General features: G+C 48.0%; 1 protein-coding gene across 3 annotated transcripts in view; it reads left to right on the forward strand.

Annotated features, from left to right (window-relative positions):
- The window catches only part of LOC149332913 (uncharacterized), a 333,095-nt gene that overhangs the window by 16,207 nt on the left and 299,410 nt on the right, over positions 1 to 17,478 (forward strand). The window lies entirely within an intron of this gene.

Below are 17,478 nucleotides of genomic sequence, written 5' to 3' on the forward strand. Positions count from 1 at the left end.
GTCGACCTTGGTGATTGTTCACGGTAGCTGTTTGATCGGGCCACGTGGTCCGAAGTACGGCTACAACAGCAGGCCTCGATGAATGTTCACGATAGCGGCTTGATCGGGCCCACGTGGTCCGAATTACGGTTACAACAGCAGGCCTCGATGAATGTTCACGGTAGCGGCTTGATCGGGCCCACGTGGTCCGAAGTACGGTTACAACAGCGTGTACAGCCTTTCTCAAAACTTTAGGGTCCGGTGATTTGCTATAGCTTCGCAAATCACCTGAAGGTAAAAAGATTTCTGATCCTGTCCCCTCTGATACATAAAGGGCAGGGGTTCTCAAACTTTTTTGCTTGGAGGAACCCCAAAAGTCTTCAATAAGTTCCAAGGACCCCCCCCCCCCCCCCCGCTTTCACTTACCAGCAATGTTGTCAAGTGCATTTTTGCAACGAGAGAGTTGCAAAAGTTAAATGTTTATTGCACAGATTAATACAAATACTAATGTGATGGGTGGTACTGCTTCCCTTTTAAGAGCAAGTCAAAGCTTGGCTCAGTAGCACTCAGAGCCAGTCTTATATCAGCTGCCGGGTTAGGGACGGTGAGGGTTCTCGCGGAACACAAGAAGACAGCCCGCGGAACCCCTGTGTTACGCGGAACCCAGTTTGAGAACCCCTGATATAGGGCATCCATGAACGCTAGCGGAGCCCCCTTTACGACTTTGAAGCAAACCCCCTGGCTCTTTATTTCTGACAAAGGCTGTATACAGGCGGGGTAAGCCTTACAATGGCCTGTCGCAACTGCGCCGCCTGAGTCACTGATTTAAATTATTATGGCTCTGCCATATGGTCCCATATCTCTGAAGACTTTAACAGTGATCGTGACACTGATCGCCGTTTCGGGTACACAATGCTAGAGGCGTCGTCCGAGGGAATGGTCAGTCTCCTGAGTTCTTTCAGCGGTGTCTCACGCACGGCACACCAATGCGGGCACCTTAAAACGATATATGGTTCACATCGCCCTCAACATCACAGCGTACGCACATTGGTGAGGTGGCGCGGTGGTTCTTGGGCATCCATACCGGCGTATAGGCAAAGTTCGTGCGCCGCCGGTTTTTCATTCATTTGCATTTCGCGCCCCTTTAGTACTTTATACGCCTCATCTGTCCTCATAATCCCACTAAGCCCTATGACATCCCACTTAATACCGGCTATAGTTCCTCGAACAGGACTGCTCGGCTAGCCTCGCTGGATATGGTTCTATAGCGTTAAACGTTGCCCGGTTCAGTTTCCAATGTGATACAAGGGTGCAGGAACGAGGAAACCGAGTTTTCCGGCTGACGTACGTCTCGTTTCTTGGCCTCACATAGAGGGTGAGAGAAAGATAGAGAGGAAAGGCCATCTCCATCTGCTCCAAGATAAGAGGGAGCGTAAAGATAAGAGTTGTCCGGTAACGCGTGCGGGTAAAATGCGGCCGCTCCACGGGAACCTCGCGAACGCCGGCATGCACGCCGGCGAGCAACCCTCCCTCCGTGATCTCCCGGTATGGCGCATGGAAAGAGACTCCGATGAAAGCGGTGTAAAGATACCGCATGTCACCCTTCAACGACTGTCGGCGCGCGCCGGTGTGACTTTGTTTCTCGCCGAAGCGTCATGTGATGCGTGTCCAACTTATAACCCAATGGGCACTGAACGTCCCCTGGGCGTCCTAAAGACATCGTGAACGTCCCCAGGATGTCCAGGAGAGGTTCAGTGCCCATTGGGTAATACGTCGCAGGGTGCTGCGGCTGCGTGAAAAGTGCGTTCGCGAAACCATATTACTTCTCCACGTATCATTCGTTCTTCTCGAAATTGCGGTGAGCCTTTAGACGAAAATAAAGAGCGCCATAAACCGAAGTGGTGGCATTGGAAAACACGGTCGAAGCTGTAAGCCGCTCAGTGTTTGTGCTCTCTGGCTATATTTTTCAGTGTGTCTGAACTAACCTTGGGCGCTGATGGAGTAATTAAACAATAAGTTGGGCTGGTTGGTGATGACACTCTGATTGCGACATGTTAACTACAGCGCGATTAAAACAGCGGACAGAGGCAGAGAAACAGCGTGTGTTACGGCTGTTTCTCTGCCGCTGTTTTATTTGCGCTGTAGTTAACATGTCGCAGCTAGCTGATGGAGTAAGAACGATTCGCCCTACTAGCCGCGTATCATACCGCTTCATGCAATTCTGGCTTCTCGAAGTCTCCATGAGTGGCCAGAGGTAAAACGAGGTGCAGAGGGTGCCACCCACGGCGCTCTAAGTTTGTCGCAAGGAAACGTGCTTGTGTTCACCATGGTTGTTGGCGAGCTACTATTTCGGCGCGGACTGAGCCTGGCAGGTGCGCTAGCTTTGACAGCGTAGCCTGCTATTTATGAAACGGAGTATAGGTATAATTATGATAAATTGGTTATGAGGAAATTAAAGGCCTACTTGACCGAAAGTTTACTTCGGCTAATTTTGCGCTCGATATAGTGTGCATGTTATTAGCAATATTTATATTTAATATTAGGACTGTGAAGCGTCTAGAATTTTAGTTAGAAGCGTTCAAAAACCTCTGTAGTAGACGACGCAGTCCCCTAGCGGTGTGCTGGGCAACTAACAAACCTGACCGGAAATGACGCACAATTGAGACACCAGCATCGCCGGCTCGCCAGTTTCAGGCGTTCCGAAGTGAGTGCGCGCCCCTTGTAAGCTCTTATTCAGGCGAGTTTCTGGCTGTTTTCACCGCGAAGCTCGATGGTCTCCGAGAAAAATATACTGCTGGCATCATCTCGACGAAGTGCGTGGCCGCGGAAAGGAATACGAGGAATGCGGAAAGCACCATGTATACCAGCCACTGCCCTTCACCCCCGATCTCGAAAGCTGTCTGGAGCTCAGGTTTTAACGTTAATTCCCCTCTCTTCTTCGATGAATCATCACAAACAGTAAAAAAAATGAAATAGCAACCATCTCAGCACCTATCGACAGATCGTTCGAAGCATGCACAGCAAGAAGCACTTTCATTGTCAGCGATCTTTACTAACGTGCGGAGTTTCATTTCAAAGCGCGACATTATTTCCCATATTGTCACTTCATCTGCTAGCAACATACTAGTCTTGACGGAAACGTGGCTGAACAGTGACATTCCTGATAGTGAAGTCCTTGCTGACTTGCCTAATTTCAGTGTTTTTCGGAAAGATCGCCCAGATCGAAGGGGAGGGGGGGGGGGGGGGTACTGATTGCAACCGCTCGGGATCTATCATGCTCAGCTGTTCACCTTTCATCAGATATAGAAATATTATGGGTTTTATGCCATGCTTCACCTAAATCAGTCGTGATTGGCGTTTGCTACAGGCCTCCTAGCTGCCCAAACTTCCCTCGAAAACTTCATAACGCATTAAATGAAATTAAAGCTAAGCACCCTAACATCTGCACTCTCCTATTCGGAGATTTCAATTTTCCGAGCATTGACTGGCATAATCTAACTGCTACAGGTAATAAGGATGCTAATGAATTTCTAGACGTCTGCCTTAATTTTAACCTCGTTCAAACTATATCCGAACCAACCCGTGTAACTGTAGACTGCGCTAATATCCTGGACCTAATATTAACGGATAATCCTGAATGCGTTCATTCCATCACGTATCTACCAGGCGTCAGCGATCACCACGTCATACATGCCGGCTTCACGATTAAACCGTCCTTACGCGTAACTACTAAACGAACTATCCGACTGTACGATAAAGGAAACTACACAGCAATAAATAATGAACTTCGCGCATTTTTACCAGTATTTCAATCCAGCTTTCATCAAAAATCCATCCATGATAACTGGTCCTTGTTTAAGAGGAAAATCGAAGATTTGGTCGACAGGTTTATTCCAAACATAAATATACGAAATAACCCTCAAAACCCATGGTTCACAAATACACTCAAACGTCTTGAAAATAAAAAGAAGCGTCTTTTCCGATCAGCCAAGTTGCTTCGTAGTCAGAACGCTTGGAACAAATATTATGCAGCCGAAAAAACTTATTTATCAAGTATTCGAGAAGCCAAACGCACTTTTTAGAGCGCAGCTCTTTGGCGTCCGTTCCTGGGTTTCGCGTCGTCGTCGGCGTCGGCGTTGTCGTCGGCCTCGTAACCAGCTCCGCCCCCCTTTCATCCCCCCAGCGCTATCGGCGTCAGCGGCATCAGTCAGTCGCTGCTATCTCTTCCCTCCTCCCTTTATCGTGTTGTCCGCTTGCTGCGCGCGCTTCTGCCCCCATCGTTTGCCGCTGGGTGTACACGCCGCCCCCTCCCCCCTCTTCCTGCGAGTCTCCGGTTGTCAAAGCGCCGGCTCGAACTTAATTCCTTTCTTCGCTCCTCCTCCAATGCAACCCCTGTGCGGTGGCAATCAGAGAGCCAGATCGGTGGCGGCGGATCTGTATATGTGCACCGCCCGAGCCGAAATTGCGAATACGTGTGAAAAAAAAAAATTCTGTGATAGCGCATACATGTGTTGCTCGATTTCTTTGCCTCAATCTATCGAAAAGGTGAAACAGCTTATTTGCTGCGCTCAAATTTCGCATTAGGAAGTAACGTAATCGTCGGTAATTTTTTTTTTTCTGTCGTCAAAAGCGTTCCCCATTGTTTTTTTATGGCAGCCTTAGCTGCTTGATGGGAGCGGCGGAAACATTCTAAAAGAAAGATTTGCTACATATAAGAACGATGCACAGTTACCTTCAATACTTCCATAAAGAAACCTTGCAGTATTTCAATATTAAAAATTTTTTTAACTCCGATCTGCCTAAAATGTTGTCAACTAACCCCCGTAGGTTCTGGCAAGTCATTAACCCTCAGCACACACGCACTGTTTCCCTCACTGATGCTTCGGGTGCAACTGTCTCTGAAACTGAATGCGCCAACATGTTCAACACAGCCTTTTCATCCGTGTTTACTAATGAAACAGAGCCGACATTTCCTCCAAACCCCCCAATTATTCAAGATACTATGCCTCCTCTTATATTTTCTTCTGCAGGAATTTCGTCACTAATAGAAAACATTAAAATATCATCCTCTGCTGGAATTGACAATATCAGCGCTAAAATACTGATTAATACCAAAGATATATGTTCATCTCTGTTGTGCTTGTTATTCGCTCAGTCACTCTTCACAGGTCAACTGCCCATAGACTGGAAAAATGGGAAGGTCGTTCCAGTCTACAAATCAGGTAACAAGAACTCCCCGCTTAATTGCCGCCCCATCTCTCTAACTAGTATTCCGTGCAAAATCATGGAACACGTCATCTATACCCACATCATGACATTCCTTGATTCGAATAACTTCTTCCATTCTGCTCAGCACGGGTTTCGCCGGGGTTACTCCTGCGAGACCCAACTTGCCACATTCATTCATGACCTGCATGCTAACCTTGATTCTAATCTACAGACTGATATCATTTTTCTAGATTTCGCCAAAGCCTTTGATAAAGTACCCCATAAACGCCTGCTGATAAAACTTTCTCGATTAAATTTGCACCCCCATATTTTGAAGTGGATCGAAGAATTTTTGACTAATCGTTCGCAGTTTGTCTCCGTTAACAATAAAAACTCTAACTCACTCTCAGTAACGTCGGGCGTCCCTCAGGGATCTGTGCTTGGCCCACTACTGTTTCTTATATACATTAATGATCTGCCTTCAAATTTAACATCAAACATACGCATGTTCGCTGACGACTGTGTACTTTATCGTGCTATTCTCACCACCGCTGACCAATCTTCTCTTCAAAATGATCTTAATGCCGTTCAGGAGTGGCGTAATAAATGGCTAATGGAACTTAACCCACGTAAGTGTAATCTTTTATCCATTAGCCGTCGCCGTAATCCTTTAACATTCTCTTACGTAATATCTGAAGTTCCCGTACAACTAGTTCAATCATACAAGTATCTAGGCATAACTATTTCTAGCGATCTTTCTTGGAGCCTGCATGTTACTAATATAATATCGTCAGCAAACAAGACATTAGGTTTCCTAAAGCGCCATCTTCATCATGCTCCCCATCATGTCGTTATTAGCTTACAAGTCATTAGTCAGGTCCAAACTAGAATTTGCGTCGCCCATCTGGAATCCTCATCAAGCATATCTCATCAATGGCCTGGAATCTGTTCAGAATCGCGCTGCTCGTTTCATTCATTCATCCTACTCTTATGACATCAGTGTTTCGTCCTTAAAAACAGCATCCGGATTATCACCCTTATCGCTCCGCCGTCGCATTGCCAGCATGTCTTTATTTCACAAATTCTTCCACAGCCCTATGCACATTGCACCTTATATTCTTCCACCCGCACGCACATCTCACTGCACCAGCCATCCCCTACAAGTTGCCCGTCCACGATCACGCACCGTCACTTTTTCTCATTCCTTCTTTCCTCGTGCAGCCGCAGACTGGAACGGCCTTCCAAACAACGTTGCCATCATCACCTGCCCACGACTTTTCACTGATAATGTAGAAATTTTCCTGTCATTGTGAATTTGTGCTTTTATTCTTGCCACCCCTTATGTAACACCCCTTTTAAGGGGCCTTTAAGGTAATAAAATTAAATGAAATGAAACAAGTTAATGGTGGGTGACTGACGCTTCTGCCTCGCGCTAACCCCTTTTGTGGTTTGGGCTTTGTCAACAGACCTCTCCCTCGGTCTACATCATGCATCAGAGCACGTACCTGTTTCTGGCCCGATCGGCAAAGCATGCCACGAACCGGATTATAATTTTCAGAAGGAAGGCTTCGAGGCGTCTCTAATCGGGAGAATAAAGAGGACGGGGGAACTGCTTGTCACAAGCAAGCTAAACCGGTTCAGAAGCTAAAGTGGACGGCTTTGCTCGTCGAGCAACGCTCTTTTGACGGCACGTTGTTTACACCAGGCAGTAGTCAAAGGGGAGGTCAGCTTCGTCTGAAAAGGAATCAACATATGCACGCGTTTAGTGCACGTACAGCTCTGCCCAATGCGCAATAATGCCGTCGTGTGCAGAGTATATCTGCTGCCTCGAAAATTCGCAGGCCGGGCTGAGAATCCTGGAAGGCCACATGAGCGTTATTGAGAACGCCGAATTTCGTACTGCCTCACGCCGTTCATACGAGGTCGATTACAGAAAGCTTCAGCGTTAATTACCATTCGAGGCGCGTCTCCAAGACCTCAGAGAACTGAACGCATGTTATTTGAATGATAATATTTTCAAAGGATCGAAGACAACATGTAATTTCGATTATATGTTCTGCATTACTACTCAGTCGATACAGACACTGCCTACGGTAATTTGCGCGGTGGGTGTATACGGTCGACTGGGGTCCGACAACCACGTCGTCCTGCCCAGCTGTGTGGTTTGAAAAGATTAGAAAAACTTTTCCGTCCCTGCAGTACACGGGCTGTAAGTGATTCTAGGTAAATACAGTAATGAACGCAGCGCATAAGTTTTTGTTCATTTTAATCGGCATGTATTTCGCAACGCGCAGTGGCTGGCCCGACCGAGGCGCGCAAGGATGAACCATGCAGCCCACAATCGGCACCGCATTCATGCCACGGTCCTCGAAGAGAAAAATATATATTTTGCAGCACAAATTTTGTTTCTGGCATATTCTTTCGCTTAACGCAGCGCTTGATTCTCTTGAGCTTTTTAGACATCCAGCTGTTTTTATTGATTTACCTCGCGTTCACAGCACCTGTTCCAAACTTCTATGCACAGGCGGGAATACCTTTCGACGGGGGAGAAAAATGAGAAGGAAAAAAAGAAGGCAAGTCATTTTTTTTTTACCAAGACAACAACCATATTGCACGCACAACAGAGCGCACATGTGTGCTGTTGGCACGCGCGTGCCCGCTCAAAAAAGCCGACTTGATAATACAAGCACCCTACTTGGCCTCCATTTGAATATGCTTCCTTCCTCCGCTATGTCCGAACTTTGGACAAGCTGTAATCGAATACTGCCAGGCAAACAACGCCCACTAGCATTGCGGCGCGATCATCTTCGCTGAGGTTGAGCGAGGAGTTTTCTAGTCTACTAAAGCAAATAAAACACGTTTAAAACTCTTTCTAGGGCGTTTCATCCGTTTTAAGATGTGTGTTTTCACATATAACCAGTATTTATCGCACAAAGTGCTGCACGCGCTACCGGTACCAGCGCTTTGCTCGAGCAGCAACGAGCAGACGCTCCGAACCTGTCTGGACTCCAATCTCAAACATGCGTCACTTCCGGCGGGCGGCAATGGCGCCCGTTTTTCCAGTTTCGGTATTGAAAACTCCGATTTTTGCGTGCCTTTTTCACCGTAACTGCTTTAAACTGGAGCGTAATGTTTTGTGGGTAGCATAATATAGGTGTGTACTATGAAAAAACAACCTTTCTACGGTTTGAAAAATTTCGGTCAAGTAGGCCTTTAAAAGCGCACTTACCCTTTTCGTTGGCCGTGCCTTGAGGGAGCTGGAAGAGGGAATGAAGGAGGCATGGGTTCCGGAGTGAGGGTCAAGGCCCTTGGAATTTCGGATATTTTTTATTCAGCAGAAAACAACTACACAGCTTGATTAGCACGGTTAAGTGGTAATAACTTTTCGCATTTTGCTTATTAAGTTTAATTCTTTGCTTATTAATAAAATCCAATGTACCTATGTTCTCTAAGCATAGCACTAAGTTGCTGCTTCTAATTTTTGTTTTGTGTGCGTAGCTTAGACCAAAAATAGTGCCTTTTTTGGTGCAACCTACCGCCGCCCCCATCCCCGGCCATCGGGTGCCCCCCCCCCCCCCCCCCCCCCCTCTCGTTAAAAGTTCTGCGGACGTCCTTGGAAGGTGGAGAGAGAGAAAAGAAAAAGGTGGTTTAAGAGATGGATGGATACGACGTACCATTGGCCCGCCGACCAGGTGGCACGTGACGTCGCACTTCCGCCTCGTGACGTCCCCGCCTTCCTGGCCCGTGCAAGGAGAAAGACCGCGCTCATGCCTAATCCGCTGCAAAGGTCAGGGTCGGAGAAAGGTGGCTGCAAACAGATTAAGCATGCGCGCGACCTTTATCCGTGCGCGGGCCAGGCAGACGCTGACCTCACGGATCGGAAGTGGCACGTCATGTGACGCCTCGGATTGATTACGGCCGCCTGTCATCGGGCAGCGCACGGGTGCCGTTTGCGTTTCGCCTTCATCTGAACGTGGCCGCTGCCGTCAGTATTTGATATCCCGCGCCCACTGGCTAAGCAGCCGAACGCTTTAACCACTGAGCCACGGCGGCGGGGCGTGTCGCACTTGTCCTAATGCGCAGGTGGTGTAGAAGAATGTGCATGTGCAGCAAACCACCCAAAGGCGGCACGGGTGCTGCACTGTAGTCGGATACAACTCAAGTACGAAGCGACAAATGTCCGTCAGAGGAAGTCGTCTAGCCAATGGTGTAGACTGGTTTTCATGATACCGCTAACCCCGCGGTTAGTCCGGTTAAGCCGTGGTTAATCTCCTTTCCTCTGCCACCCCTGCGATTTCACCCTATAGAATGTTCAGTGGGGTTGACAACTAATGCCGTAGGAATTGGTTAACCCCTGTGATTTGAGCGCCTCTTTTGAGGGGCATATACCTCCATGTTCTTGAGTTGCGTCCGGTTATAGCAAGTTATTTTTTTTAAGACACTTTTTTTTGGCATGGCTGTTTGTAAGGGGGCAAGGGGTGGAGCTTGAGATTTTCTTTAACAGCACTGACAAACTACTGCTCTTTTAGCGCGAGAGCATTACGGATCTCGTGACGCGGAAAAGCTGTCGGCTGGGCTGCCGCGGCTTCGTCGCGTCGTTAGTGCGCGAAAAATCCCAGGAGCACCAGCAGCGGAGGCCTTGCGCAGCTTGAGAGAACGGAAGCTTTCCACTTTTCGCAGAGGCCACCCGGAGAGCGCTGTGAGTGAGTGTGACATCATCGTTCGTCCCTGAGGAAGCAGAGTCGAAAGTTTCTGTTGCGCACGGGATCCCTTAGGATGGCAGATGGATGGCAGATGGTTGTACTTCACTATTCAGTACTTTGAAGCGCGGAAAGTCTGTACACAATCGAGCACCACAGCGCGAAGCCACGCTGAGGATCAGTTATAAGGATGGCGTATCCGAACCACATGCACATCTAGATGTCACGTGACTCTGGGTTGCATGATAAGCGCAGTGAATCTGCTGTGTATACAAATACACGTGGCAACGGGCTCACTTTCAGTCGTTGCGATGCTTAATGTGGATCAATCAATCAATCAGTCAATCAATCGATCGATCGATCAATGGCCAAAAGCATTTCATGCTTAAAACGTCCGTTGGCTGCGTGACGACATCCGTACTCGTTAAGAACAAGAACCTAAGGTTGCCTAAATTAATCGGAGGCCTCTACGGCGTCTCTTGAGAGCCCGTGCGCAGCTTTGGACGTTAAGTCCTGTATACCGATATACTGACAATCCTTTAGTACCTAGTGTAGCTGGTGAATGCGAGCAGTGACACTTATAGGACAGCCACTGAAAATTTTCTCCTCACGCAACTGAAGCCACGCGTGCACAGAAAATGGCAGCAAGCATTAAGTTTTAATGCCACTTATGGTTTCGCGCGGGAAAACTACTGGTAATGCAGTGCGCCCTAATGCCGTTCGCAATTTAACAAGTTTTGCATAACTCATTCGCACACGCAGTACTGCTGGCCGTCGGTAACGACATCCTGTCGAGTAGCCAATTAATGTTTATTCTGGCTACGAGTCATCTCTGCAATGTAATCGCGACGCCATTTTTATCGGCGTTACGTTTCACGGTGTACTTTGGAGAGGGGGCAATGGGAATCTGTTCGTTAAACCGCGACATCCTCCAAGCCCGCTTTCGTAATCCTCGCATTTCGAGGAGGTGCGCATGTGCGCCTCGTCGGCGCGCTTCAAAGGACGTCGCCGGCGTCGTTTTCAGGGACGCGGGGGGAAGGTAGGTCTGCGACGACGGCTGCGCCTCTGTCGCAATCGTCACCAAGTGCCCGAGGGAAAGGGTGTAGAGAGGGAGGAGGCTGTCTCTGGCACGAGAAAGGTCGCGCGCCTTTCTTGCGCGGTGGTCTGGGCGCCGCGCAGACCACCAGAGGGTGTTGGCTCTGTTCGGCGGCGGTGTGCATTGCGCAATCCCTTCAGACCTGCGTGTTTTCAGACGACGCGTTGAGGCGCCCTGCCGACGCATGAATGCGTTTCATGGTTGCGTTTTAGAATGCGCCTTATGGTGGCGTTCCCTGTTGGAACTCTGAACTGTGGGGTTTAACGCCCAGAGGCGACGCAAGGGCTATGAGTGACGTCGTATAGTGGAAGGCTCCGCATTAATTGTTTAGCCACTTGAATCTTTAAGCTGCGCTGGCATCGCGCAGCACACAGGCGCCTCTTCGAAACGCGGCCGGGACCGAGCCCGAATCCTCGGCTTCATTACAGTACAATACAGTTCAATACAGTACAATACGATACAGCACGATACGATACAGTACAATACAATACAATACAATACAATTCCCATAAATAATGTAGAGTGAGGTATGGGCGTGTTTGAGGAAAAACCTGCGGAGCTTGACTTGTCCTAAAAAAGTGTCAGGGTTTTAACTTGGTTAAACCGATTACAGTGCGAAAGCAAGGGCTTTTCGTCCTACTTATGCTCGTCTTCAGCTTTGTCACCGTCAACGCTAATTAATTTACCCAATGCATGTGGGCGGCCTTGTGCTCCTGTGCCACGTTTCGGCAGCAATGTTTTCACGGCCAATGAGTGTTGCTCTAGTGCCTTGTTTCTGCCACAGCCTTGTCCACGCCAACGCATGCAGCGCACATCTCTCTCACTACCGCCACATAGCTCACAGCGCGATTGTTAGTTTCATAGCAGTATTAGTGGACGAAGAAGGACGATTTAACACGACGCATGTTCGGCTGATGGCTTAGTAAAAATGTCTTGGTACACTAGGCATTTTTACTATAGACCACCGATACATTTTTGCTACGTCATCGCCGGAGCCGAACAAAGGAACATTGAGCAGAGCGACTGTTCATCTAAAGGCTTTGCATGGCCGGAGCGAGTTTGCACCGGAGTTGCAACCGCTCTTAGTGCTGTGATTTTCATTGCCATTTTTCTAGGGAATTGTTGCTTAGGTGCGGGATATTATATTGTAGTAATGTGCCCTGTGTGCTGCGTTCTGGGGTCGTTCTGTGGTATTCTGCGCTGCGCTCTATGGTCGCGCTCTCTGTCTTGTCCGTTCTGTCCCTACGTTTTGTGCCAAGATGGAGAATGTTTCTTTTTTTCTTTTTGAAAGAAGAAGGCGTAGTAAATATTGCACTTCTCGGTGGACATGTCAACCGTGCCGTGAGGGAAGGCACGATGGTTCTCCGGTTTTATTCTCATTTTATACTTCCGGGCATGCGTCATGGGTCTGTCTTTAATGTACTGCTGTAAAATACCTCTTTATGCTTTATTTGCACATACTGTAAGATGCGTGGCTACATTAAGGTTCACTGGTATCGAGGTGACACCGAAACATTGCGATAATTTTACATTTTTGTTGAGGTCAAATGTTCTTCAGTGTGCTTAATCTCCTGTTTTTTTGTAAAGTTGTTTAATGTTACATATAAACATTAGAATAACCTTCTCCGAACATTAATGAAACATGTATAAAACATAAATGTAACTTAAATGTAACATTCTCAAAAATGCTGAAGTAACCCTGCAGAAGCCCGCTAGTTGTGACGGCACACAACTTGCAACGCTTCGCAAGAACCACCAATGAGGGCGACACTTGAGGTCTACGGTACAGCACAGCATGCAACTCGTATTTACTCACCTCCGAACGGATATCATGTTGTTGTGACTGAGAGAAGAATGAAAAAGAAATTGCACGGGCCTGCTACTGGCTCTAGCCAAGCCACCACCGCTGCCACGTGCAGATAGAGGAGAGTTAAAAGATCCGGATATCATGTAGTCAAGCTTATATACCCATTACTGAGGGATGTCCTGTGAGTCACAGTGGCGAATGGGTTATAACCAAAGTTTTGTGACAAAATAATGTAGCTGTCCATGCGATTTGTGGCGAGCGCTACCTGAGAGGTGTTGTTGCAGAGTACTCCTGGTTGAAAAACGTCTTTCCTGTAGAAACAGTGGCAAAAGTTGTGGAAATCAGTGCTCGAAATATATTTGTGATATCTTATAGGTGTGGCTCTAACGTTATAATAACGTTTAGAAAACTATATTGAAACAGTGTTTATTTAGAGCGTTGAAATAGCGTCTTCTATAATGATTTCTAATTGCAAAGTTATTGTGTTCCGATTTCTCTATTTTTGTGCAAAGTGTTAACAATAACATGTGTTTTTCTTTTTGAACTTGTCACATGCTTCATGCGCATTTTTGTACGGTGATGATTGTTATATCCAGTTGTATGTGTACTGTCTACATGTATTCTGTATCCGCTGCTGTTGCGCCCAGTGGGGCCACGGCCTCGCCAGGAGACTAATTACCTCCTTTTGTCCTGCCCCACGGGCAGTACCATGTATTGCCCACCCAATATATATATATTGGGTGGGCAACGTTAAAATTAACATTAACGTTAAAAATTAACATGTTATAAAGTTATATATATATATATATATATATATATATATATATATATATATATATAACTTTATAACATGTTAATTTTTAACGTTAATGTGATGTTCTTGTAGAAAATGTAACATTCCTGCAACTCGCATACCAATTTTATAACATTATTCTAGTGTTCGGTGCTACCTGGGTATACTCTTCGAAAGGCGTGCGGGAGTTTAGAGTACAGGCGAGAAGGGTAACAGGTAAATCCTGTCGTGACGCATGAAAGACGTATCGTCATACTTCCACAAATATCGCCATGACGAACACATCGGAAGGTTAGCCGATGATATGGCGTCGCTAACAGTCCCGTCCAAGAACGCGTACGCATCAGTGTTCAAAAAGCTCTTGCCGGAGGGTTCTCGGGTTATCCGGCTTCGTTAAATTTCAAATATTCATTCAAACAAACAAATAAATAAAACAGCTGCAGCGGGCGGATATGTCGCCTGGAAAAGAAATTACCGAGGGCACTTCGGAAATTCTAACGTGTGCTTGGCGAAAGCCTTGTGGTCAACCCACTGCCGCTTCCCCGAACCGCTTGGCACGGAATCACTGGGCCGCTTCGGAGCCATGCGTCTCACTGACTCGACTGCAGCGAGACGCCTGGCGAAGGAGCCGCCGCGGTGCAGTTGCCACCGCCGACGCGCGCGCGCTCGGTCTACCGCTACTGTGTGACGTCACGGTTGCTATGCACAGCTTTGCTAGGGGGGGAGGTTGCACCGCTGTGCGGAGGAGAGGCCACAGTTGGCACGATTCCAGCGCACGGGCGGACACCGCGAGCATGGACTCATGCCATTAAAGGCTTTCGCCTTAAAATCACCATGGATGCCTATATGTTAGGGACTTGCGGGAGTGTGACGAATGTCAGGTGCACAAATCCTGAACTCAGAAACATAATAATGGGAGAAAAATGTCGGTTCCGGCCACAAAGGGAACCTGCTCATTTTCTTCTTGAACATGGAACCGCCACCGCTTGCCTATAGAGCAGTCACCTCATTACGAACTGGGCTTTTTGGGAGCATAACGGTCGACAGCACAAGTCTAAAACTAGTGGTACCGATTTACAAGGGCAGGGAACATGGATATACAAGAATGAAGGAATAAGCCACAAGCTCCACTTTTTTATTTCGTGACCGAAAGTGTTGTGCTGCTTCTTAGAACCGGCCAGAAAGCAGGTGGTGGAAATGTGAGTCTTGAAAGATCCCCTCTATAGGATCGCATTCAGGGCCGCGTGACAGTGACCTTAGCGCTCGAGGGCTAGGACAACATAACGGTGCTATTCCATTTCAGTTCACTTCATTCGCCAGCTGTCATTAGAAACTGCCACTTGCTGCGAGGGACGACAAGGATTGAATATAATCGGAACACAGGGGAGGGGGAATGGTGTTATACAGGGTGTTTCATGCTATTTAATACATTGTTCTCTTTTATAAAAATGATGTAATCGCTGCAGAGAGCCGCTTTTAAGTTTGTTTTTCCTGCCAAGTGAATATCTCGTTCAAGCACACCGTTTGTTTCGATTGTTATCTAACAAGTGATTAACTTTTGTAATTATATTGCCACGTATCATTGTACTGTTTGTTCATTCACGCTCAAGCCTGCAGGAAAGGGTTGTTATCACTTTTGTTCGTGACGCGAGAAGCGACCAGACTAATCTCGATTGATCGCAGCCATGAAAGGCTGCATCTAGGTTTTTCTAGATTACTGTAGATGATCTTGTCCTGTTATCTGGAAGTTTCCTTGCCGCCTTTAAATTGAACGATGCCGCGAGCGGCGGACATTCGTAGTTCGACGACCGACGAGCACGTTTGTTGCTTACGCCGCCGCCGAGTGATTTAGTTATTATGCGGGCGCAAGTCAGCCCAAATAAAGAGCTTCGTTTCCAAGACTGGCTGGTGTCTTCCTGACCGCTGGACTGCCGTCACTACAACGTGACAATATGTTTCGAACGGTAAAATGAATCATCCCATATTATACCTATCCAGATCACACCCGTGCTGGATCTGGATCCGTTGCCTCCCGTTGGCGGCAACGCATATAGGAACGGCGGGAATAGCGCAAATGGTTTATAATCATCATGATCACCATCAGCCTGACTACACCCACTGCAGGGCAAAGGCCTCTCCCATGTCTCTCGAATTAACCCTGTCCTTTGCCAGTTGCGGCCACTATATCCCCGCAAACTTCTTAGCCCACCTAACTTTCTGCCGCTCCCTGTTACGTTTGCCTTCTCTTGGAATCCACTCCGTTACCCTTAAAGGGACCATGAAAAGAATTAAAAGCCGCTTGCAAATGTTAGAAGTGATGCTCAGAAGCATTGACACCAAGTATGAGTCTTCGGAACTCAGCCGGCAATTTATTATGAATTTTTAAAAACCGTGTTTTTCAAAATTCGCGGGCCGCTTGGTGTCTTCGTAGGGAGCAATTCTGAAACCAAAACCGGGAAGATAGACGTCACTAGTCCCATGACGTCGGCAGGCCACCACACGCTGTCATTCGCTAGAGCCGCCGCAGCTTCGACGTCACGGGCACACTTCCGGTAGCGGTGAAAATCGTCTGCTCGAGCTGCCGCGCGACCCCCTGGGGCAAGCGCGAGCGAGGGCATTGCCTTCGCGCATATGGTTTTAATTTACCTCTGCCGCCTCTTTCTGTCGCGAGTTCGGGAGCCACTAGCAGTGCCTTTTTCGACCGCCCAAGATGAATACGCCTTGCTGTGTCGTCGGCTGCAATCCAGTGACTGGCGAGGTGTTGAACTCAGGCATGTTACTCCTACAGACGTGCGTGAGCGAGCAGCCTGGATGGAGCGCATCGGACTGCCAGCGTCGCACGCACGCCGAAGACTCCGCGTTTGCGGTCGACACTTCGCACCTGACGCTTACTACTATAACCCAGCGCTCGTTCGATAGTCAGGCATGAATGTCAAGCAGCTGAAGCTTCGACCGAAGTCGCTGCCGACACTGTTTCTTCCCGCCGGGAAGATGAGTTTCCAGCTTACAGCGATCGGTATGGACGTTTGATCCGCGATGGAAGACAATTTTATCTACGAGAACTTAAAAAAAGGTGCCGCATTTACTTAGGGCACAGGACGAATTCGAAGCGTTAGCTGTCGCGGAGGGCCTTGGCCTGACGGCTACGTACTGCTGCTGTTCACATTCGGCTGCTGCTTCGGCATGCAGACTCGGTCCCGACCTTCTTTCACTCTCCCGTCCGTTTTACGACCGTAATACCGTATGTTCCTTGTGTTCTAAGTCGGGCGGCGCGATTTTGCGATCCCGCAGCCGGGTGTCCAACATCATTCTAGAGCTAGGCTCAGTATATGCACGGTGTTTCACACCAATACTTGGCAGCATCGGTGTGACGGCCGAACCAGCGCACAAAAAAATAAAACACTGTGTGAGCCGGGAACAGGTCCGGGTCCATTCTGCCAACTAGCAAAGAAACCCGACGCGCGCCGCAATCCAAGAAAGCGCCGAGACCGGAGAGACGCTGCCGACGCACGCTGCTCCTCGGGAGTGCGACAACCGGAAGTTGTAAACCGAACGTCAGCTAATGACGTTTTCATGGGCGGAGCCCAGTCCCGGAGCTGTTTTCTTTATTTTTTTATGGTGCCCCGCGCGTACGAGTTGAGGGGGGAGAGGAGGAGGGTGATTTTTAATCGCCTATAACTTCGTTGTTATTGATGCTAGCTCAAAAATTCTTGCGCTGGAGTGACGAGTGATGGATTGCCTATCTTTACATAATCTCAATAAATTTGTTTCATAGTCCCTTTAAGGACCAGCGGTTATCTTGCCTTCGCATTACGTGCCCTGCCCGAGCCCATTTCTTCCTCTTGATTTCTACTAGGATGTCATTAACCCGCATTTGTTCCCTCACCCACTCCGC

This window comes from Amblyomma mixtum, chromosome 8, assembly GCF_055824585.1.
Source record: "Amblyomma mixtum isolate Tamu chromosome 8, ASM5582458v1, whole genome shotgun sequence".
NCBI classification, from domain to species: Eukaryota; Metazoa; Arthropoda; class Arachnida; order Ixodida; family Ixodidae; genus Amblyomma; species Amblyomma mixtum.